We start from the raw sequence: 22314 nt of genomic DNA on the forward strand, positions 1-22314 counted from the left end.
AAAATTGTAGAGAGAGTTCCATACACCTCACACCCAGTCCCCCACTAACATCTTTAATTAGCACAAGTGTACTTGTAATAATTGATATCGATACATTATTATTGACTAAACTTCATACTTTATTCAGATTTCCTGAGGTTTGATCTAGTATCCTTTTTCTGGGCCAGGATGTCTCCTTAGGCTCCTCTGGACTGCGACAGTTTCTCAGAATTTCCCTGTTTTTGATAACCTTGGCATTTTTTGATGACCTTGACTTTTTTTTTTTTAATGATCTTGAAGGGTACTGGTCAGGTGTTCTGTTGAACAGTTCCTCCACTGGAATTCTTCTCTTGATTAGATGATGAGGGGGTTATAACCTTTCCCCTTCTTGGAAGGAAGTCATTTCGGGCAGCCTACACTTAAGGGGTAAAAAGTTATGTTCTACTTCCTTGAGGGCAGAACACCTACATAAATTTTTAGAATTATTCTGCACAGGTTTGTTTATTTTCCCTCATATATTTATTTATTCAATTATCTATATCAGTATGGACTCATGAATATTTATATATTTTTTTGCTTTGGGTTATAATCCAGTCCCGCCATACTTACATCATTACTCAGATCGTTCCCCAGCTCTGGATATTGGGAACGATTTCAGCCAGTTACTGTATCCCTTTGATGTATCTCCATCATTGTGGGGTGTGTATGTGTGTGTGTATGCATGTGTGTATATGTGCTCATGCTTTCTTATTTTTTTAAAAGATTTTATTTATTTATTTGGCAGACAGAGATCACAAGTAGGCAGAGAGGCAGGCAGAGAGAGAAGGGGAAGCAGGCTCCCCGCTGAGCAGAGAGCCTGATGCGGGGCTCAATCCCAGGACCCTGAGATCATGACCTGAGCTGAAGGCAGAGGCTTAATCCACTGAACCACCCAGGTGCCCCCTTACTTTTTTAAAGATTTTATTTATTTATTTGGGAGAGAAAGAAAGCACAAGCAGGGTGAGGAGGAGGCAGAGGGAGAAAGAGGAGCAGGATCCCTGCTGAACAGGGAGCCCAATGCGGGACTTGATCCCAGGACCCTGGGATCATGACCCGAGCCAAAGGCAGACTTTTAGCCGAGTGAGCCACTCAGGTGCCCCTCTTACTTTCTGGCACTACCAGATGCCAGATGCCTCCCCTTGTATATTTCCGCCCCTTCCTAAATTTGTTTGAGGAGCCCCAGTTCCTTTTATTGGACAGCGGTATGAGAAACCGTGAGTCTAACACTCATTGCTGCTGGGGTGTCATTGTTTCTGCATCCTCTAAGCAGAGGGAGCAGGAGGTCTGTGTGTGGATAGAACCCGTTTACACAGACGTGTGAATATCCTCCAGGACCCTGAGATGATAAATGTCTGTTGCTCTGAGCCACCTGGCTTGTACAGCAGCCTTAGGAAATTTATACAAGACCCTTCCCCTCCTCTCCAGGGAGTCCCCTCTTCCTTCTTTTATACCCTCTTGGTTTCTTCCACACAGCCAGTTGTCTGCCTGCCTTTGTTGTTTTGTGTTTTGTGTGTCTCTTTGTTCGGCTACTTCCTACCCATTTCTTCCAGACTCCTTTCAGACATCAGCCCTCTGGACGCCTTGGCTCATGCCGGGAGGCACAGCTAGGTGCCCTGGTCCACAGAGTTACAGCGGTGTCGCTGCCTCCTCTCACTTGAGGGTGAGCTCCTTGAGGGAGGACTCCTGCCTTTGTGCTCTTAGTGTGCGCAGGTGCTCAGGTGTTGAATGCACGAGGAGGCAGCTGCAGAAACCTAGCCCTGATGAAGTGCGTGGCAGCTCCAGAATTTTAATGGGGGGGGGAGGGGTTGGGGGTTCCCAGGGTAGCATTTGGTTTTCAGAGGTGGAGACTTGAAACCAAATTTGCTTGGCGCTTAACAAAGGTAAGGAAATTACAGTTTCTGTTATGGATGGGGAGATCAGCCCCCCAGCCCCGGGTGCAGGCGGGCCAGCAACGAGTGGTGCTCCCCTCCCTCTACAGCCCCCTGGAAGCGGACTCTAATATCCCGTGTGCCGGGTGAAGATTCCGAGGTGATAACGGAAAACACGTGATAACTCGGGGTCAGGCTGGGACTGCGACCTTGCTGGGCTTGTCTGACTCCAGGGCTCCCAAGGTTTGTCATCCCGGGCGGCATTTATCCTAACGGAGTTGACGGAGAAACCCGCGAGGGAGCACAGCTGTTTGGGGCGGACCCCAACCTTTCCTACAGCGGTTCTGCATCTGCTGTGACTAGGCGGAGGGAACTACACCTCCCAGGAAGCAGTGCGGCCCCCTGGTTGCCCCCACCCCACGCCCCGCCCACATCGCCCCGCCCACACCGCCCCGCCCCGCCTCCGTCCGGCCGGTATATAAGGCCAGAATGGCCCGGCCGCCTGCAGAGCGCGGAGGCAGCGCGGGAGCGGCGGGGACTGCAGGACCCCGGAGGAAGCGGCGGACACGGCGGGCTCCCGCGGCCCCGCACTTCTCCCTCCGGCACTCCTCACCCGCGGCGCCCACCCCTACGGCGCCCGGGGTTCGCGGCCCCGCGGCCGAGCGCGGAACTGCCCTGGGCGCTTTCCCGGGCTTGGCACGGAGGATCCCCCCGGGGATCCCAGGGCTCGCGCGGGCGATGCTCAGCGAAGAAAGACGAGGAGCTGTGTTCGTGCCGGGTGCCGTGGAGCGCCAGGAGGCGGGGTGCGCTCGCCGCCCCCCACCCCCCAGGTCGGGGTGGGGATGCTGGCAATTGGGAACCCCCGCGGCGAGGTCCCGTCATCTCCGCGGGGCCTGAGCGCAGAGCCCGGGGCTGCCGGCGCTTTGGCCTTGGATGGAAAGTGGGGAAGGGCTCCGGACCCCTAACGTGGATTACTTGGTGTGTGTCAGCCGGGCTCAGAAGACCCACGACCTCGTCTCCATGCTTGGATCGATTCATTCTACCTGTAGCGGTCGGGTCGCTTACCTGGAGGTAAGTTTCCCGGCAGGATTCCAGGGAGGAGGTTCGAGTTGACTCGCCTCCCCCACCCCCACCCCTCCACCCCCGTCCTCCGTCGCGACGCTCCCTGAAGGTCTCGGGTTTGGATTGAATTTTCTGTTCTTGTATTGACATCTCCGCAGAGGGCATTTGGCCATCCCTCTGCCTCCGGGCGGAGCCGTTTGGCCCTGGTCGCGGTGGTCAGCGTTCCTCCCGGGCGTTCCGGGTCAGCGCTGTCCGGCCCCCGACGCCGCCAAGCCGCAGGCTGCCCCGTGGGACAGACCCTCCGCGGGGAAAAGGCCCCTTGCCCTTACCTCTGCCCTTGTGGCTCTCCTGGCCCGTTACTTCGGGAGCGGTGCCGCCTTGGCGAGCTCCAGGTCTCTGCTCCGGGGCGACCCAGAATGTGGCTGGGGCACCGCGCCTCTCACCGTGGGGGTGGGGGCTGGGGCGTTTCTGGACGTCCCTGTAGCCTGGCCGGCTTTGGGGGAGCGGCTGTGCGGCAGGGCCACCGGTGGTGGTGTGGACAAGGCTTTCTGAGGGGTGGAGATGGAAGGATTTCTGTCCACTGCGGCCACCGCGCCTCTACCTGATCCCCCGCCCCAGCAGTCTGTTAATGGAAGGCGTTCAAGGCCAGCGTGGGAAGGGGGCTTGGTCTTGCTCCCTGAACTAAAAGCAAACCGCTTCTGTATCCGTAGCTTTGTCCTTTCCTTGTCCTTTTGTGTTGGCGCTCTTGGGGAGCGACTCCATGCCTGTCACTGAGTAGGCCCTGAACAAGTGTTTGTTGAGTGAATGACTGAGCTAGTGGTCTTGATGTGCAGATAAACCGGGATCCCCGTTACCTTCTCCCTCCTTGCCGCTTGTCCTCAACTCCAGAAATCCCCCGCCTCCCTCCCCCAACGCCTGCTGGAAGATGGCTTCCTGGAGATGCTTTCCCAGATGCGGGATTCCCTTCCTTCCCCACAACCCTATTGGCAGCTTGTTGGTGATGACCTATTTCCTGCCCAAAAGCCCATCCTGCACAGACAACTTCTGGAAGCTGTGAAGGGTCTCCCTGGGGATGTTCTCAGGGCACCATGCCTCCAGTGAGCACCTGCCTGGGGTAGGCAGGAGAGCCAGGCACCACAGGAAGAGAAAAGGTAGCATGTCCCCTGCCCACCCCCCACCCCAGCCCGTGCCTCTGGCCACATCCAGGTCCCTGGAAATGCTCAGGTGGGCACAGCACTTTTTCCTGTGGCCGTTCCCCAACCTCTCCCCCTGCCAGCCTCCCCCGGCACAGAGGAGCTCTTAAACTGTCCCAGGGTTGACCCGCTGCTCCACCTCTGCATCTCACTGGATTTTAAAAGTAATTCACACATTCTATCTCTTCTTTAGAAAACCATAAAAAAGCAAAAAGGCAGGGAAAAAAATAGCCAGTTCTGAGTGGTGCCGGCTCTCTGATACATTTCGTCACTGCTGAAACCCTGCAATGTATACAGCTTTGGATACTGTATTTTTCCTCTCAGTTTTACTTGAACAATCTCCAAGTAATGATCGTATTCCTCTGCCCAAACCAGACCCTAACCTGACAGTTCCCCTCTTGTTGGACGCTAAGGTATTTCTAGATTACCTTGAGAAGTAGTGCATTGGTGAGCTTTTTTGCACCTATACATTTTGTCCACTTTTTGGGCTATTTCCTTTGGAAAATTCCCAGAAATCACTCTCTTTGCTTTAAGTCAGAGTCACGTCTGGACTGAAAAGAGGGCCCCTCTGGGTGGACATTTCCAAGATTGGCTGGGAGGGAGAGAGCCCCATGTATCCATTACTTACTGCCCCAGCTGGGAGCTGAAATCAGTAGACACGGGGAAGATGCTTGCTGGGCTAATGCAGTGTTGTGTTCATTTCCGTTTTCCCGAAGCCAGTATTGGTGTGAGAGTCACTTTAAGTCTGTGTCCGGAGTACGGTGTAGATTATTTTAGCAAGGCCTCAGGGGAAGATTTAGTCAGCAGTTGGATTAAAAATGCTGCCCCCCTTTTTTGGAAAGAGAATTCACTTTTGATTTTGATGGAAATCTAGATTTACAGGAAAGTCACAAAAATAGTACATGGAGTTCCCCTATACCCTTCACCCAGCTTCCCTAAATGGTAACATCTTACACAGCCTCAGTGTGCTGGGCAAAGCCAGGGGATTAATATCGACAGAATACTTTGAACTTATCTTCTGGCCTTAACACATTTCTCCAGTTGTCCCACTAATATATCTTTTTTCTGGTTCAGAATCTAATTCAGAATATATATATTTTTAAAGACTTTATCTATTATTTGACACAGAGAGAGACACAGCGAGAGAGGGCACACAAGCAGAGGGAGTGGGAGAGGGAGAAGCAGGCTCCCCGCTGAGCAGGGAGGCAGATACGGGGCTTGATCCCAGGACTCTGGGATCATGACCTGAGCCACCCAGGTGCCTCCAATTCAGAATCTTGCACTGCAGAAAATTCTGTCTTATAAAAAATTGAGGTGTGACTGACATACACAAAGTTGGACAAATTTAATGTTATATGACTTGGCGAGCTTGGTAGTAAGTGGGCACCGTGAGACCTTTACCACAGTCTGGGCCATAAACAGGCTTTGCCTCCCAAAGTTTCCTCCCACCCTCTTTATCATCATTATTATTTTGTTGATAAGAACACTTACCAGAAGATCTTCCCTCTTAGCAAATGTTTAAGTGTACAATGCAGTATTGTTCACTATGGACGCCGTGCCGTCCGGGAGAACACTAGGCCTTATTCATCGCAGCAGAGTGTCTTTACTCCAGAGGTTTTAAATCGAACCTTCTTCCACTTTCGTCCCCAGGTTAACTTGCCCCTTGTCCCTCCCGAGTTAGGGCCAGCAGCGCAGCTGAGACCCATCAGGGTCTGGAGGGGAGAGGAGCCCGGACCCCGGGAATGGCAGGATCCTCACTGTGTCCCCCTCCTTCCTTCCCCCGACACCTCCCCGGGGAGTGAGTCGTTTAGTAAAAATGGGGTTATGGCCTGATCTGTCCTGACACGTCTTCCAAGGGGTAGGTGGAGTGATGACATCCGGTGTGCGTGAGAGCGATCCGCCAAGAAACCGACTCCGTGGCTGACAAGTCCAGCGCGCAGTGCCTGTGTGGGTGACTCACGGCGGCCCGAGTAGCAGGTGTGCTGGGCGGCTAAGCGTGCAGACCCACCAGAGCCTGTGTTTCCTGGTTATCTTGGCACATGTAAAGGAACAAAGGGTTCTGCTCTTCCCTCGGACCGGGTTTTAGGTATTGTCAAGCCACCAGGGGCCAGAAAGTGATCCCCCTTCTCTTTAGGGGACCAGTTTCTCCCGAGAGTGGTGAGGAGAGCCACCCTGAGGGGCTTTTGGAAGCAGCTGGCTGACCCAGAGGAAGGCTGGCCCCAGGGTCTTTGCATAAGCCAATGCCTGAGTTCGCCTTGGAGGAAGCCCAAGACAGAGGCCCTTCTCCGGCCCCTGTGGCAGAGGTCATGTTCTCTGTCACCAAGCAGTGCCAGCAAGGAGCCTGGCAGGCAGGTGGGACCCTAGTTCTGGACCAGCTTCTTGTGTCTGCACCTGCTTTGTCCCACTCCTCAGTGACTCCTTGTGGGCCCTACCTTCTCAGGAACCTCTGTTCTTCCCGGCTCCGCTCAACGTGGGCCCGGCTCAGACTCTCCACTGTGAGCTGCCCCACCAGTCCCTCAAGTTGTGGTTTGCACAAGAATGGATTGCTTGGGGAACTTGTTAAAAATGAGTGTCTCAGCTGCCATTGTGCCCCTCCCCCCATCTCATGCATAGGGGCAGGGGAGTGCTCAGAGGCCTGCATTTTTAACAGGCTCCCCAGGCCATTCCTGTACAGATGGACACTTCAGGAATCAGGGAGTGGACTGACTTCTTGGCCAGCAAAAGCCCGCATTGAGCCTTTTCCCTGCTGAAGCTGCTTTCTTTTTTCTCCTCCAGGAAGCCTTCCAGGCTTACCTCCACCTGGTCTGGGCCCCCACGTGTACTTGCTCTGTTTGTTGGTACACGTTTTGAAATCTGAGGCTTGCAATCAGGTATCCCTTGTACTTGGTGAGGACAGAAATGGCTGTGTTTGGGTGAATGATAAAGGATCAGCAGTCCTGGGCTTTGGGAATAAATTCGGTCCACAGGATCGCCCCTCCTTGGGTTTGTGAGCTCCCCAGGAGCTGGAAGAAGATACCCACGATAGGCAGGCTTCTGGTTTTGTTTGTCGTGCCCAAGTAGACTGCTGCTACTTCTCTTTATGGACATTGTCATCTTAGGCCATGTCCACTGTCACCCTGGAGTCGGCTGGGGTCCTCCGTGGCCGGTAGCCTACCCTTCTTCACATGGGAGACGCACCCAGCACCCAGCTCGTCTGTGTCAGGAAGGGAATGGTCCTGGACGAATGTCCTCGCTTTGACCCATGTCATCGGCTGAGGATGCCCCGTTCAAAATCGTATGCCTTGCAGACTAGGTTTGCCCCTGGAGAAAAGGTCTTCACAAAACCGATCTCGGGTGATCACATGACGTACGAAAGCCTGGAGGTAGCATCTGAGCGGAGGAATGCTGAAAAGGCTAGTTTCTGTGGAAGCATTCTTTTTGTGGTGTGAATCATCGCCTCCTCCCGCCTTTGGTTTGTTGGTACAGGTTTTCACACAGAAGTCTTGAAACCAGGTGCTTTTTGAGTTGGTTAAGAGAGCAGTGGCTGCAGGGGGACAGATGATAAAAGTTCTGGGTCTCCAGAAATGAGTCAGACCTTCAGCCTCTCCCCTCGGGTCGATGAATCCTCCAAGCCCCACTGTCATTTGGCAAATGCCCCTCATGAGGATCTGGGTGTAGTGATTTTCAGACCCCTTTCCGTTCATCTCACCTTAGAACCGTCTGTGCTTTCCTTGGACTGGCTGGAGACGCCCGAGTGGGACCGGGCAGGACAGACCATCTCCCCTGTTCCCAGACCAGGCTGGCCAGGCTGCGCTGGCCTCGTCAGCACCTGCCTGCTGAGCCGCCGGCGGACTGTTGCGATCCCTCGCCGTAGACACGTGTCACTTACCAGCACGCTCCCTCTCTCGTAACCTCTGCAAGTGCTGAGTGCCTGCTGGATGCTTTCTCTGGCGCTGCTGCTGCCCCTTGCGCTCTGCTGGGGCTGGAGGCTTGGCCGGAAGCTGGCTTGATTTTGCTGCCTCTGGGGGGGAAGCTTCTGCCCTGCGTTAGTGTGCAAGGGAAAGTCTCTGACAGGCTGGCCTTTAGGCACAGCCTGTGGGTGAAGACCTCAGGAGCTCTAAGGGACAGCTGTCTTGGAAGCTGTACTTTCTTCACTGGGCTGATTTTAAAAATTTTCACCTTTTGTGACGGCGGCCAATTTTCCCAGGGTAACCATTTCTCACATGCGCGGTTAATGACAGCCGCACCGTCCATCCGTCCGGCCACCATCCCTCTCCGGACCTTCATCAGCGCCCCCGGCTAAAACTCTGCACCTGTCCCACACTAACTCCCTGTCCCCCTCCCTCCGTCCCTGGCGACCGCCATTCTGCTCTCTTGTCTCTATGGACGGGACCTCGTGGAAGCGCAGTCGCAGTGTCTGCCTCATGTCACCGAGCATCCTGTCCTCCGGGTTGTAACCGTGTCAGGCTTTCTTTACATTTTAAGGCTGAATCGCTTCCTGTGGTGCGTGGAGACCATATTTTGTTTATTCATCTGTCCGCGGATGGACATCTGGGTGGCTTCTACCTCTTGGCCACTGTGACTCACGCTGCATGAACTTGGGTGTGCAAATATTTGTTCGTGTCCCTGCTCTCAGCACTTCTGTGCACATGCCCAGAAGTGGCATGGCTGGACCACAGGGTCATCTCATGTGTGATTTTTTTCTCTCCTTTTTTTTTTTTTTTGAGGAGCCACCAGACTGTTTTTCTACAGCAGCTGCAGAATTTTACACTCCCACCAGCGAGGCGGACGTGCTCCAGCTTCCCAGCACCCCGGCCAACATGTTTGTTTCTGTTTTCGGTAATAGCCATCTCATTGAGTGTGAAGTGGCACTTTAATTTTAAAGGCAGATAGACCAGGGTGGTTAGCTTGTTTCCTGCCAGGATCTACACTTGGGATGTCTGTGGCTCTCCTTTTCTCTTGGAGGAAGATTCCTCCCTGGGAGTTAAGTGCCCAGGGAAACAAGGAGCAGCGGCGTTTTCCTGAGCCGCGCTCAACCCTGGGTCTGCTTCGTACCTTAAATGGTTTGGTGATCTAGTGAGTTCTTTGGGTCCTGCTGCTTTGCCCTGGTGCTTTGCCCTGGTGTTATTCAAGTGATTTTGTGTCCATTATCCCATCGGGTACCCCCCTCGACCTGGCGACCTAACCAGGTGTTATCCCCATTTTGCAGAAGAGGCTGTCAAGGCACAGGTGAGTGATAGGAGGCAGGTAGAGACTGGACCCAGAAGGACCAGTCCCCGACTCCTAACCTAGCAGACGCTGTGAACGGTGAGTGTTGTGGAAGGGGTGGGAAGGGTTGGGGGTGAGGGTCGGGAAGGTGGAGATTGGCATCGCCATTGGAGAGAACTCCAGGGGGACCCTCTTTATATGTTCAGACTTCATATATGCAGTTTTCTGGCTGTGTGTGTGTGTGAAAAATTTAATTCCTTTTCTATGGAATTCTTTTCCGCACAGCCATATAGCTTAAGAAATACCCTTTTGAGCACAGCAGTGCCGTGTCAGAGTTCTGTCCCGGCTCCCATGGAGAGCCCCGGTTAGCGGCTGGGTCAGGAGGCCCAGCTCCCTCCTCGGGTTTTCTTCGTGAAGCCCTGTGTGAGCCCCCAAAGCTCACACTCACCTTTTTGGGCATCGGGCATCCCAAGTGCGTGTCCAGGCTTGGCGGGGTGGGGGGTTAGGTGTTTGCAGTCCAGGCTTGGCGGGGTGGGGGGTTAGGTGTTTGCAGTCCAGGCTTGGCTGGGTGGGGGGTTAGGTGTTTGCAGTAAGCGGTCTTCTTGGCCTGGGGACCGATTGTGGCTGCTCCACAGCTTTCCGTCTCCCAGCCTCTGCGCCTTCCCCCACGCGGCAGAAGGAAAGGGGCCTTCCCTCCCAGGAGCCATCATGACCGTGGTTCTAGTGCATTTCGACTGATGTCATTCTGACGTCTCTTTTTACTTTTAAAACGAAGCAGCACGAAACAAAGCTCTTCTTCCTGGGTAGGGGTGACAGGGCAGGATGGCCCCGAGCCCGAGGAGGCTTTCTGCTCTCTGGGAGGGGAAGGGAGGAGGTCCCTGCCCAGGACATCTGTCCACCCCAGCCCCTACCTGTGACCCTTTCTCCTCTGACTTCGCACAAGACGCGTCTCGTGGCCATAGTCACCCTGGGGGAGGCTTTTCTGAATCTAAGGGAATCTGTGGCCGCTGGCAAGCCGGGTGGGAAATTTAGATATTTGGGTTTTTAATTAAATTTCTTAAGTAGAAACCAGGGCTGTGGTTAACCAAAGAGCTGAGATGGTCTGGGTTTTGAATTCCAGCCTAACCACGGGGGTTCTCCTTTCCTGGAACTGTGTTCCTGTTCACTTCCAGCCCACCTGTTTTAATCCAACCACCCCCCGCCCCTTGTATTGGAACAGACGCCTTTCCTCTTTTCCAGATTCTTTCTCTCTGACCTTGTCCTTCTGGCATCTGTAGGGCACCGATTTGCGGAACATGGCTGTGTGAACGTGACCGTGGTTTGCGGTCAGAATGGCCATTTGATATCCCCGGTCTCCTACACTAGGACCTCGCCCTGTTCCTTCTGCCTCCCTGGGTAAGGGTTCAACAGACATGGTCCGCCAACCAGTGTGACACAGTTATGTCGGGAAGGAGAGGGACGCCAACCTGGCACAGGCTGGGAGCAGGGGGTCCGAGGCTGGTCCTTCAGCCTTCGAGGCTGGCCGTGGGTGGGTGGCTCTGATGTCAGAGGCTGAGAGACTTTAAGGGGTATCTGGAAGGAGCCAGAGCTTTGAAGGATGGAGCCGAGGTTCAGACTCAGGTCCTGGCACATGCCCAACACTGGGGTCGCATCCTGGCCTGGTCACCAGCCTCTGTATGACATTGTGCAAGTCACTGGGCCCCTTGGGGGCTCCTGTCCTCATCCATAAAAGAAGAGCCTGTGTCTAGGTTGGATGCTTTTGGTTGCAAGGGACCGAGAACCCACTTCTAACTGGCTTAAATCCCCAACTTCTGGGGTGTTCATTTGCTTGGGAAGTCTAGGAGTTGTGCTTTTGGGTGATTTGGGGTGATTTTCTCCAGTGCTTTTTGTTCTTGTATTTTAATTTCCCGGTAGAAGCAGGAAGGGCACAAGTATTTGCAGAGCCCGAACAGGAGAATGCTTTTTGTCTCAGCTGTCAGGAAGGCAGACCCTGCGGGAGCTCAGTCCTGGATCCGTCTGTGGGGCCAGTAGGTGGGAAGCAGCGTTTGACTGTCCTGAGGTCACGTGCCTCACAGCTCATGGATGGGTGGAGGCAGCCTCCCTTCCCAGAACCACCCGGATGCGTGGATGGAAAAAGTAAGGCCTTAGGAGCAGGGCGGGATGCAGAGAAACATCAGATATTTGCTATGAATGGACTGGACTACTGGATAGTCCACCAGAGTGAATGGTGGGCAGGGAAACAGTTGTGATTCCCGTGGTCTAGCTGGGACCTAGGAGCTGTAGGGGTACAGTAATGCTCAGTGACAGGTCACAAACCTTACCAGTTCTTTCCCCCTCTGAGTCTCTGATCCGGGAGTCTTCCCCCCCCCCCCACGGGACATCATCTTGCCCCATCAGGGAGCCGGGGATTCGGCTCTCGGATCTCCAAGTCCAGCCTTGCCGGGGGTTGCCCCAGGCTGGTTCTCACTTACTGCATGAAAGACTTGTCACTGGAGTAGCAACTTGGTGCTTGCGATGGCAGCTCTCCCCTGAGATTTCCTCAAAATAGAAGGAAAACCCTTCCCCTGATGGAGCGTGCCTCCAGACTAATGGTGTTACTCCCGGTCTGCTCGCAGAGGCAGATGGGGTCCTATTCCGGTGTGAAAAGCCCAGCGATGGGAGACGGGGCTGATGGGTTTGCGGAGACTTCTCACTGAACTCCTGTGTTTGTAGCCCAGGCAGGAGAGCAGGCATCCAGGTAGATCCAACAGAAGGCGTGTCCTGGAGCAGCCGCCCGTGTGGACTTTTTTAGATGCCTTGTTTAGATGGTGTTCACACACACACACACACACACACACACACACACACACACGTTCTGGCTTGTGCCCTGGGTCCTGGGGGCTCTGAGTTAGAGAGATGGCTCTGCTCCCTGGGCTGCTGAACTCCGGCTGGGGGCCCTCCCTGCCTGCTTGGTCCACACGTTACACAGGTGGGCTTTGTTTGGGGGGGCACTGACCCATGCTCCTAGGTCGTGTGAGCTCTTAAAGGCAGCCACGCTGCCCTGGCAGGTGCTCCCGGCTGTCCTCATTTGCCATCGCGAGGAAAACGTTCATTGTCATGGTGATAGATGATTTCTGCTCTGCAGCCGGAATGTCGGTAGCCTCTGTAGGAACGGGGCGGGGGTTGCCGTGGAGGAGGAGAGGGGTGATCATCCTGCGTTGACGTGGTAGACGCCCTACGACCTGTGCCAGCTGCTGCATTTAGTGTTGCCGCATTTACTAGACGAGGAAGCTGAGGCTCCCAGGGCTCCCTTGTTCAAAGACCGCCCACCCCGGACCTTGACCTGCCCCTGGGTCGGCACATGACTGCATCCCCCTAGCTTCTGGTCCCCGCGTGCACCCCCAGCCTCTTTCGGAGAGTGCTGAAAGTCGCACATAGACTTGATGACTTCTCCACGGCTTTGGCCATCCTTTACCTCTTGCTCCCGAGGTACCCAACGGGCGAGTTTAAACCAGTGTTTCCTTCTCCCTTCCCAGTGAAGTCAGTGTCAGAAAAGTTTACCCCAGATTCATGGGAAGATTCATCTCCTGGAGTTTCCCGATGAGGACCTGTCAGTCACTGCTCCCCGGGATCCAGGCCGCTCTCCGAGGTCTACGTCTTCTCTCTTGCTATCTGCCCCTTCCTCTCTGCAGATGTAAAATCGGGCTGGGAGACGGAGAAGGCTGGCAAGCCTGGAGTCGGGATGCAGAGGCAGCCCTATTTCGTTTTGAAACTATGATGTTTCCCTGTAGTAGTGTCCTGACTCTGTTCGCGGGGAGAGGCTTGTATCCCGGGCACGCGTCAACATCATCTGTCCTCTTGTTTTTGACATCGCGGGAGGGATGCTCAGTCCATGGTGTCCCCAGTTGGACTCCTGGCGCTTTTTCTATCTCTTGTGGTCATTGGCATTTAGAGGGATGATCCTGGGGAGGTCTAGCCTTCTTGGTAGAGGAACCTCATAAGGTTGGGTGCACCTGTTTGAGCGGGACAGGGAAGTAGGCTGGCCCACGATCAAGGCGTTTGATGGCAATGCTGGGTCGAAGGGGGTGTAACTTTCTGTTACTGGGACAGTGTTGTGTGCACTTGACTCGAGCTCAAAGTTGAGCTGAGCTTTTGGACCACACCTTGTAGCGAGGTCTGCCTTTCTGATGTTCTGCTTGGAAATTGGACAGAGTTTGTCCTGGGCTGTACCAACATCGCCTCCACATAGGTTAAGGGCAGCGGAGAAATCCTTGCCCTATCTGGGCTGCACTTCCGTTTGCCACCATGCACTCTGTCCTTTGCTCAAAGAACGTGTTAACTGACGTGATTGGGCAGGTGGAGAGGGAAACTTTGTGAAGCCTTGGGGTCGGGTGGGGTGGCAGTCAGGCTGTGTCTGGTTTGCAGATCAGACCGAATGAATCTTGGATTCTTCTTCCTCCTTTTCTTGCCCCTTCTTGGCTTAAAACCTGTGTCAGTGTTACAGAAATGGATGCACCCCATGGTTCTCTCTGCTTGGGCTGTAGTTGTCTCTACTCCGATGTCACCGGATTTAGCTGGGGATGAAAATTTCCACCTCCTAGTCAAGTGGTTGTTCCCTTTGGGGTTTCTTCTCAGAGGTGATGAACCTGGGCTGCAAGCTAGAATTTGGAAAGCCCAGGTCGGGGCTTCCATTGGCTTGAGTGGTGACCCATGTGAAAGGGCCAGACGTACTCTAGCGTGCAGGCAACTCTGGGGACCCACTAGCCCCAGGAACCCTGTTGGTCCGAGAGGATGGACGGCAGCAGGGGGTTGGGGACAGGGCCATGAGGTGCCCTTGGTGGTCTTTCTTCTGGGGGTCTGCAGTGGGCTTGTCTCAACCCACTCTTCCCTGTGACCTATAGCTACAACCTTTCCTAAGGGGGCGTGTCCTCATCTCCTTCCCCTGCTGTCCCAGGGCTTAGTCAGTGACACTGACAGGTGGAAGGGACCTAGAATGCACTAATCCTGGCCAGTGGCTGCTCAGGCTATCCTTAAACTCACCAACGGGTGCTCACTCTCTGTTTTTCCTCTTATCCAGTCTTCCCCTTGTCTGCGTTTCTGTGGTGTTAACAGTCTACGCTATACTGCAGGGATTGGTTCGCAGACGTGGATTTTTCTAATTCGGTGCAATCAGAAATGAGCCTCATGGCACCTGGCCTGGTGGCAGCTCCAGTAGAAACGGTATATACGTGGGGAGACGACAGGTCGAAGGCCCACGCCACCCTGCCGTCTTGTTGCGGTGTGTGACTGTGGGTGCAGGGCCTGTGGACTCTGCCTGGTTCATCCCGGTGCGCTGGGAAGACGGCGACACATCTTCCCTTTCTGGAAGGTGTTACTGGTCTTTGCTCCAAGTGGCCCTAGGCATTGCGTGCTTCTATCCCTTGTGCCTAGAATTGGCGGCTCAGCTGAGAGCCCTGGTTTTGCCCAAGTCTGAGTCTCCTCATTTGCCTTGTGGCTTTGGGAAGGTTCTGCTGCATCTTGGGGCCGCGGCTTCCTCCCTGCTCCCTTAGAGCACAGTCCATGGCTCTTTGATTCATTTCGGCGTGGAGGGGGGTCTCTTTATTGTTCCCCTACTGTTTTCGGCAGAGGGCCCCGAGCGAGGTGGGCAGCAAGAAGCGCCGGAGTGTTCTGGGTGGACGCATCCCTCCCCGCTCTTTCTGTGGTACCTCTCAGCTTCCTGGGGGAAGTTCTCCATTGAACAGGAATGAAATCCAAACGCACAGCCGTCTGGTGGGGCCGCCTTTATAAAATATCAGTTGTGATCGTTTGGGATGTGTTCAGAAGGAAGTTACGGTGACCTTGTACCGAGATAAGCAAGGAGAGGAGTCAGTTACCCTCGCTCCCTGGCGGCCGGAGAGAATTTGATTTATGGAAAGACTCGGGGGTGTCCTGCCTCTCCCCCGCTTTCCACAGGGAACCTTGGGAGTCAAAGTGCCTCCAAGGGAATGAGGGCCCTTCGTGTGGGTCAAAATGCGATTCTTTTCTGCGTGCTGGTGGTTCCTGGCTTGGCTCTGGGAGGCAGATCCGGCTCCAGCAAACACAGCCCGGCCACCAGAAGCCACCAGAATTCTGCTCTGCCGCGGGGCCCGCTCTGAGGGCATTTCTGGTGCCCTCAAGGCAGAGATGCCTGGTTAGAACCTGAACTGTTCTGGGAGGGACTCGTCCTCACCACGCCCCCTCTCCTTCCCGCCCTAACCTCCCTCCCCTCCTCCTGGGGGGGGGGGAAGCATTCCCCCCTTTCTGCATCTGTGTCTTTAAGAATTCCTTCCATTGTAGCCTGGGGACAGAGACCCTTCTGTGAGAGTCTGTTGGAGGCCTGTCCTCCGGGACACCCCGCCCCCCATATTAAAAGACCATCGGAACAAGCGCCCCATTCTCCTCTGGAGAGGGTCCCTCTGTCCCAAGCCAAGCGACTCTTAAGGGAGCGTTTATCCTGGGATACTCAGCTTACAAAGCCGGCTGCAGCGTCAGATAAACTCGCTCAGACCCGCGGAAGGAGGACAAAACCTCCTTTATTTTCACCGCTGCGGGGAGACCAGTGGAGACTTTGTGCTGGAGAGCGGGGGTCTGAGCAAACAGAGGAGGGGTCTGTGGGGGCGCTGGTCGGGGAGAGCCTTGTGGGCCATTATCTTATCAGTTTATCTGTAGGGGAAATCTCAGCAGGGGGCAGGGGGCTCTAACTCGGCCAGAACCACCTCGGCTCACCCCTCCAGGTCCCCGAGAAGCTCTTCGGGGGGAGTCAGTCTTGGTTTGCCAGGAGGAATCCCTGGTTTCTTTCTTCAGCATGTTTGGATAGGACAGCACTCGAGCACTTGGTGGGTCAGGCCCCAGCCGTGAGAGTGTGTGTGTGTGTGCGTACACGTCCCATCATCTCAGGGTCTGTGGGCACCCCCAGCCCCCACATGTGGCACTTGCTGTAACTCAGGTGTAGCCTTTGTTAAGTGTGGAGAGGTTTTCGCGCTGTCACGTAAACCAGAAATTTCTGTGATTGGTCATCTGAATGCGGGTCTTGTTAGTTGAGCACCTACTGAGTGCTGAGCAGACCTGGAGTGAAGGCCCAGAGAGGGAACGTGCTGGCCTCCCGTCACCAAGCAGTGGAGAGCTTGGGTTTCCAGCCCTGCTGTGTCTGAGCCTGGAGCCTCCGCCTGCTGCCCCACAGGAGGGCCCAGCACAGCTAAAGGGCAGGTGTGGGGGGGTGCTGAGGGTACCAGGGTCACAGCAGAAGGACGGGGCTCCCAGGCCCTCCCCTTCTGGCCTGGCTTTGGTTTGGGTTTTGTCCATGACCTCCGGCAGCTCCTCGCTCCCTTTACCCGACACTGGCTGGAAACCTGCGCCTTGGTGCTGGGACGCGAAGCAGGGCATTGGTTGGGGTCTCTCTACCCCATGCCTTCGGAGCGCTCAGCTCCCGCGTGTGCCCGCTCTGGTGGGGGGATGGCCGGGGGGCTGGAGTGGGTGCTGTCCGGCGGGGGCGGGGAGGGAGACGCCTGACTGCTGCAGCAAGCAAGCTGAGTGAAAGAACTTTGCTGGAGCCCTGGTCAAGAAGGAAGCTTCACCACGGATGTCTGAGAGAGGGGAACTCTGACCCAGCTCCCAGTACTCCCAGCCTCAAATCTGCCTTTCTCTTCCCATTTCCCTTCCTCAGGGTGATAGACCCTGGGGGTTGACCTGTGTGTGGGAGTTGGGGAGGGGTGGGGGGAGGCTTCTGAAACTCTCAAGTCACCTCTATCCCGTCTCTGTGTGGCCCTTCCCAGGGGTGGGTGCCTGGAGGCGGTGGGGCAGGGAGGCAGGGCAGCCAGGAGGGCTTTCCCTTCAGGGCTTCATGGCCGAGTTCAGGGTCCCTGTTCACATATCACAGCTGCCAGGGCAGTCAGGGCTGGCAGCCCAGGGCAGGAGGCTCCTGGTCCTTCCCCTTGTCTGGCAGAACTTGCCTTGCCCATGGCCCCTGGCCCTACCGTGCTCCTGCCTACAGGGTGAGCCAGGAGGGCGCCACTGTGCCCCAGTCCCTGGTGAAGTGGTAGAGGAACAACCTTGGTGAGAACTTGACCTCCTGCAGACGGACAGACAGACACCTGGGCTCTGCAGATGGACTTCCTGTAGGAGAAAGAGGTTGGGTCTCAGAAGCAGGTGCTGGGCACGGGTAGGAGTCGGGGACAGGGAGAAACAACACCCCTGCCTCAGGCAGCTGGAGGGTGGGCCTCTGCTTCCATCTCCCAGGACCGGACCGAGAAAACGAGTGTTACTGGCCTGGAGTCCCCACCAGCCCCGGGATCCAGAACATTCCCCGGGGACATTTACACGGCAATGGCAACCTGCACCAGAGGGGGCTGGCAGCAGGTGGGTGTGGATCGGGGTCATTCTGGGCAGGGCAGCGGCTTTCGTGGGTGTGCCCTGGTTATTTCTTTACCTTTGCCACAGTGTGACTCATTTCCTGCAGGCGAGGGTTGGGAGACACTCATCGCAGTGTGTAGTGGTTTGGGAGCCGCGATCTATAGGTTGGTCGTCGAAAGGAGGGCCGTTGTCTTGGACCAGGGTCCATATCCGCTTGCTCCTTCCCAGGAGAGACAGCTCAAGGGCTCACCGGGCCTCTCTGTGCCTTTGCTTATTTCGTAGCCAGAATACTGAGATGCGCACTCCAGACTTCCTCCAGCTCTAGAAGGAACGTGGTCACGTGTTTCCTGATGTGCCCGCGTGTGGCTCTGTGTGTCTGGGTTTGCGCACGGACTCTCTTGTCTCCCGGTTCTTTGGGCACATTTCCTTGTGTCTCAGGTCCCTCTCGCCCTGGTAGGAGGGCATCCCACCCCTCCACCCCTGCACAGGGGAAGGTGGGACCCTTGCCGTGGCCCCAGTGAGACTGTGAGCGTATACAGCCTGGCCGAGGGTGGGGGAAGGCTAGGAGCCTCCGCTTGGGCCAGGAAGTCAAGATGCTGGTCTCCTGGAGGGGTGGCTGACCTGTTGTCTCAGGCCTGCGGGGAGGTCAGCGAACAGGCAGTATCGCGCCTGGGGTCTGGGCTGGGAGCAGGTGGCTGAGGACGTTGGGCCGGTGCTGTCCCTTTCTGACTTCTTTCACACCCAAGAAAAGCTGGAGGCTCGGAGTTTTGGAGGCTCGGAACAAGACATGCGTGGTCCTTCAGCTCCTTGCTCCCACACATGGCGCAGCCCACATTCAGGCCGTGCAGAGGAAGGCCTTCTCACCGGTGATCACCCTTCCTTGGGTGCCCACATGCCCTCCCGCAGCGTGCCTGGTCGACCTCATGCATGTGACCGGGCAAAGAGTCGGTCTACGCTTGGCTTAATCCCTCTTGTCGTGGACTTTTGCAGTGGGCGAGGGGAGCCCTCCTGATGAGAGGCGCACCCTGGGAAGTGGACCGAACACCCTCCTGGTTTATCATCGTCTCTGTTAATTACCACTCCCGTGTGCTCCCGCTGCCTGCGCGGGAGGGCAGGGGCTGGGCTTTGGAGTTGCCCCCTGCAGCCTCTCTCTGGGCTCCCCCCTCCACGTGCTCACACGCCGCCAGTGGGGAGGCGAAGCCGCCGGGGCAGGTGTCTCCCTCCCCTGGACATAAGCCTCCTGTTCTTGCCCTGGGGGAGGGCGACACTTAGCACAAGGGAGACTTCAGCGGGAAAGGGGGAGTGGGCGGGCTGGTGGGATAAGTGGCGGGGGTGTTGTCATGTATTAGGTCCCTGAAAACAATACGGGGTTTGTCTCGGGGGGACGGTGGTGCCTGGGGAGGCAAGCCAAGATGGGTCCGAGCAGAAGGAAAACAAGCACAGGTCTGACGAAAATGTGGTGACCCCGAGGAGCAGGGAGAAAAGCACCTTTGTTTAGGGAGGTCGGGGCAAGCGAGGGCCGGGGAGGCAGGAGAAGGCGTGTGGGGAGGACTCCCGCACTGGATGGATGGCGGCCTCGGTGTTGGGAACGTGGGCTCCTAGCGGGACAGCGAGCTCCGCTGGCAGTTTGTGGGGGTGGCCGGCCCTGATACCCTGCATCCTGGGCCAGGTTTGGGGGAGTCCATTCCTTATCCGCTCTGTTCCTTGAGGGTGACCCGAGAGAAGATCCCTCATGGGAGTCTTCCTGGGTTTTTGGGAGGGAGGATGGTTAGAGGGGTCTCTCTTTTTTGGGGGCTCCTAGTGGACTACGGTCTTGCTTCCCACTTGGGCTGATTGGATGGTCTGCTGCTGAGCAGGGAGGCCCTCCCAGCCCGGAAGCAGGCCCTCTGGGATGAGGGGAGAAGAACACTCGTGGGGCGCCGCTCACCCGGCCACAGGTAGTGCCGGAGACCTCCGGTGTCGGGGCGGTGCAGGAGGCGGCATGAGACCTTCCCAGCTGGACCGCTTCCGCCTTGCACTCTCCGTGACCGACCACCCCGCTGTGCACCTTCCCGATTGCAGACTCCCTGCTGCCCCCTGTGGACGGGTCTCCCCAAATCCAGTGACTCACTTCAGTTTCTAGCTAATGATTTCTTGCTCTTTAACCAGAGGGGCTTGTAGACCCTCAGCTGGCTTCCTGCGTCCCGTCTCTTCGGCGGAAACACTGCCCTCTCTGGTTCGGCCCTGCATTCTGGGTGTTGGGGATGGGCTTGCCCTCGCTCAGGCGCGGCGTGCCTGCAGGACCCCAGCAGCAGACGCAGTCCCCCGTGCCTCCTGACCCTCCTGCCTCTGCTCAAGGCGGGCTCAGCCCCCAGCTCCCCTGAGAGGCTCTCCTGGGGACCCCTCCCCTCCCCAGGCCACGGCTCGGCCTTCGGACTTTCCAGCACTAATGTTTTAGGCCCTGGTTATGAGGTTTTATTCTCAGCTGCCTTCAGCTGCTTTTTTCGTGCGTCGACAAGGTGGTAAACTTGGAAATACTGAGAGGGGGTCCCGCGAGGGGTCTTGTTCCCAGGACAATAGCCCTCACGGTGCGCAAGGACACCCACCTCCGCCCCAAGCTGGGTGAACTGGGACTCCCAGCCAGCTGCCGGCAGGGGCCGCGATGGGGAATCCTGGAGGGGGTGTGGACACCCAGCTCCGACACACTCCTTCTGGCGGTGGTGGCAGGGGTCGGGGGCTGGGGGTCAGAATCGCGCTGGGCTGATTTAACCAGGTTCTGAGAGAGGCGCTCTGTGCTTGAGCACAGACTCCCGGCGGCTTGCGGCGGCTGCTGACCTGCTCGCTCCGTCTGTTCCAGGAGCATCGCTGTGAGGCACGCACACAGCCACGCCCACGGAGGCGTACGTGGAAGCTTGCTCGGACACGTGTGTACGCAGCCACACAGGCTCCTGTGTTCCTCCCGATGGCCCAGTGGGGAAGACGTCATCCTTATCCTTATCATTATCCATCACCCTTATCCTTCCCCATGACTGGAGGAAGGTCAGCGAGCGCCCACCCCCCCACCCCCGGCCAGCGGGAGGGGGCGCTCTAGGCCCTGGGCTGGTTCACCGTGAACTGAAGGACCGCTCTGAGCCAGGGCTGCCGCGGTCCTGGTCCTGTCAGCTCTCCCCAGAGCCTTGCAAGGCCTTCGTGCATCTCCTTTTGCAGTGGCAGAGCTCACCAAGGTCAAATGACCTGGCTCAAGGTCACCCATTGCCCACGGAGCTCCCTTGCAGAGACACGTGGGGCGGTGCCCACTACCTGCTGGCACGTCGCCTTGCAGGAGTGTTGGGATCCGTGTGTTTTGTGTTTGACCGAGGCCCCGAGAAGCCAGAGTGTCGGTCCCCGCCTCACTGAGAGGGCCGTGGTGGGAGGAGGAGGGGGTTCGCTCTGCCCTGCCGTGCTCGGCCCCAACCCCTGGGCCTGGCCTGCTGCGGGTGCCGCTTCCGTCTCCTTAACCCCCCCGGGGGCCCGGCCTCCGTTTTCATCTTCGATGATGATGCATGAGCCTCCGGAAGCGGCCCAGGGCTGCCGAGACGGGGCCCGAGTGGGACTGGTTGTTCTTTGAGGGAAATGGTCTCATGTTCCCTATTTTGGGGGTCCGCTCTGCTTGGCGGGGCCTCCCTCCATTGTTTGGCGGGGGGCCTGGAGCTAAGGAGGGAGGAAGAGGAGCAGATGCTACCCTGGGCTGGGTTTGTGGCCTGGAGCTGTGGGGTCCGGCAGGTTTTCTGAGGGAGGAAGGGGTGGTCGAGGACCGGCCTCCTCCCGCCCCTTCCCCTGGCCCTCTTGCCCCCCCCCCCCTCTTCCTCCTAGTCCTTTTCTTCCTCCTTGTCTTCCTCCGCCTCCTCCTCTCTCCTCCCCATCGCCCTCCCTCTGCCGCTCTGCCCTCCCGTGGCCACCTCTCCTTAAAGGCGCAGGTGCCCGAGGATAACCGAGCCTGCACCGTGTGTCAGCCTCAGCCACATCCTGCCCACATGCTAGATCTCCCCTCCGGACACGGACACTGGAAGGGATTCCGATTCGCTGCTGGTTTTCCTGGTGCGGCTTGTGGTGTTCCGTATCCTGCCCAGCAGCGTCTCAGCTGGTGACGGGCTGAGCAGGGATTGAAACCGGGCCTCCACACTTGTGCCTCCTGACCCTCCTGCCTCTGCTCAAGGCGGGCTCAGCCCCCAGCTCCCCTGAGAGGCTCTCCTGGGGACCCCTCCCCTCCAGGCCACGGCTCGGCCTTCGGACTTTCCAGCACTAATGTTTTAGGCCCTGGTTATGAGGTTTTATTCTCAGCTGCTTTTTTCGTGCGTCGACAAGGTGGTAAACTTGGAAATACTGAGCACTTTTTCTGTTACTTCTATGTCCCCCAGAGCGTCACACGCAGGGCCAGGCACACTGCAGAGATGCCTTTAAGTACTTGTTAAATGGAATGAAAAAGCACTAACGTGGTGTTTGAGTGTGGACGACGTGCTGCCTTCTGGGGGCATCGCAGGTGCGGGTGAACGTTGCTGGCCTCGTTTTACAGATGAGAAAACAGCAAGGCAGGCCTCGGATCAGACAGCTGCTGAGGCGCTTGGCTTGTCTGACCCGGGAAAGCCACGGTCTCTGCAGCCCACCCGGCCAGGGACAGCCAT

At 56.7% G+C, this 22314-nt stretch overlaps 1 long non-coding RNA gene across 4 annotated transcripts in view; it reads left to right on the top strand.

Annotated features, from left to right (window-relative positions):
• Nucleotides 1–2410: 2410 nt before the first annotated feature.
• LOC101691570 overlaps nt 2411–22314 on the top strand; it is a 156885-nt gene continuing 136981 nt past the window's right edge. For all 4 annotated transcript variants that reach the window (XR_001178869.2, XR_001178867.2, XR_001178870.2 and 1 more), the window contains exon 1: nt 2411–2957. This is a non-coding gene — a long non-coding RNA (uncharacterized LOC101691570). The remainder of the gene's footprint in view (nt 2958–22314) is intronic.

Source organism: Mustela putorius, unplaced genomic scaffold, assembly GCF_011764305.1.
Source record: "Mustela putorius furo isolate JIRA1106 unplaced genomic scaffold, ASM1176430v1.1 tig00000873_pilon_pilon_pilon, whole genome shotgun sequence".
Lineage (NCBI taxonomy): Eukaryota > Metazoa > Chordata > Mammalia > Carnivora > Mustelidae > Mustela > Mustela putorius.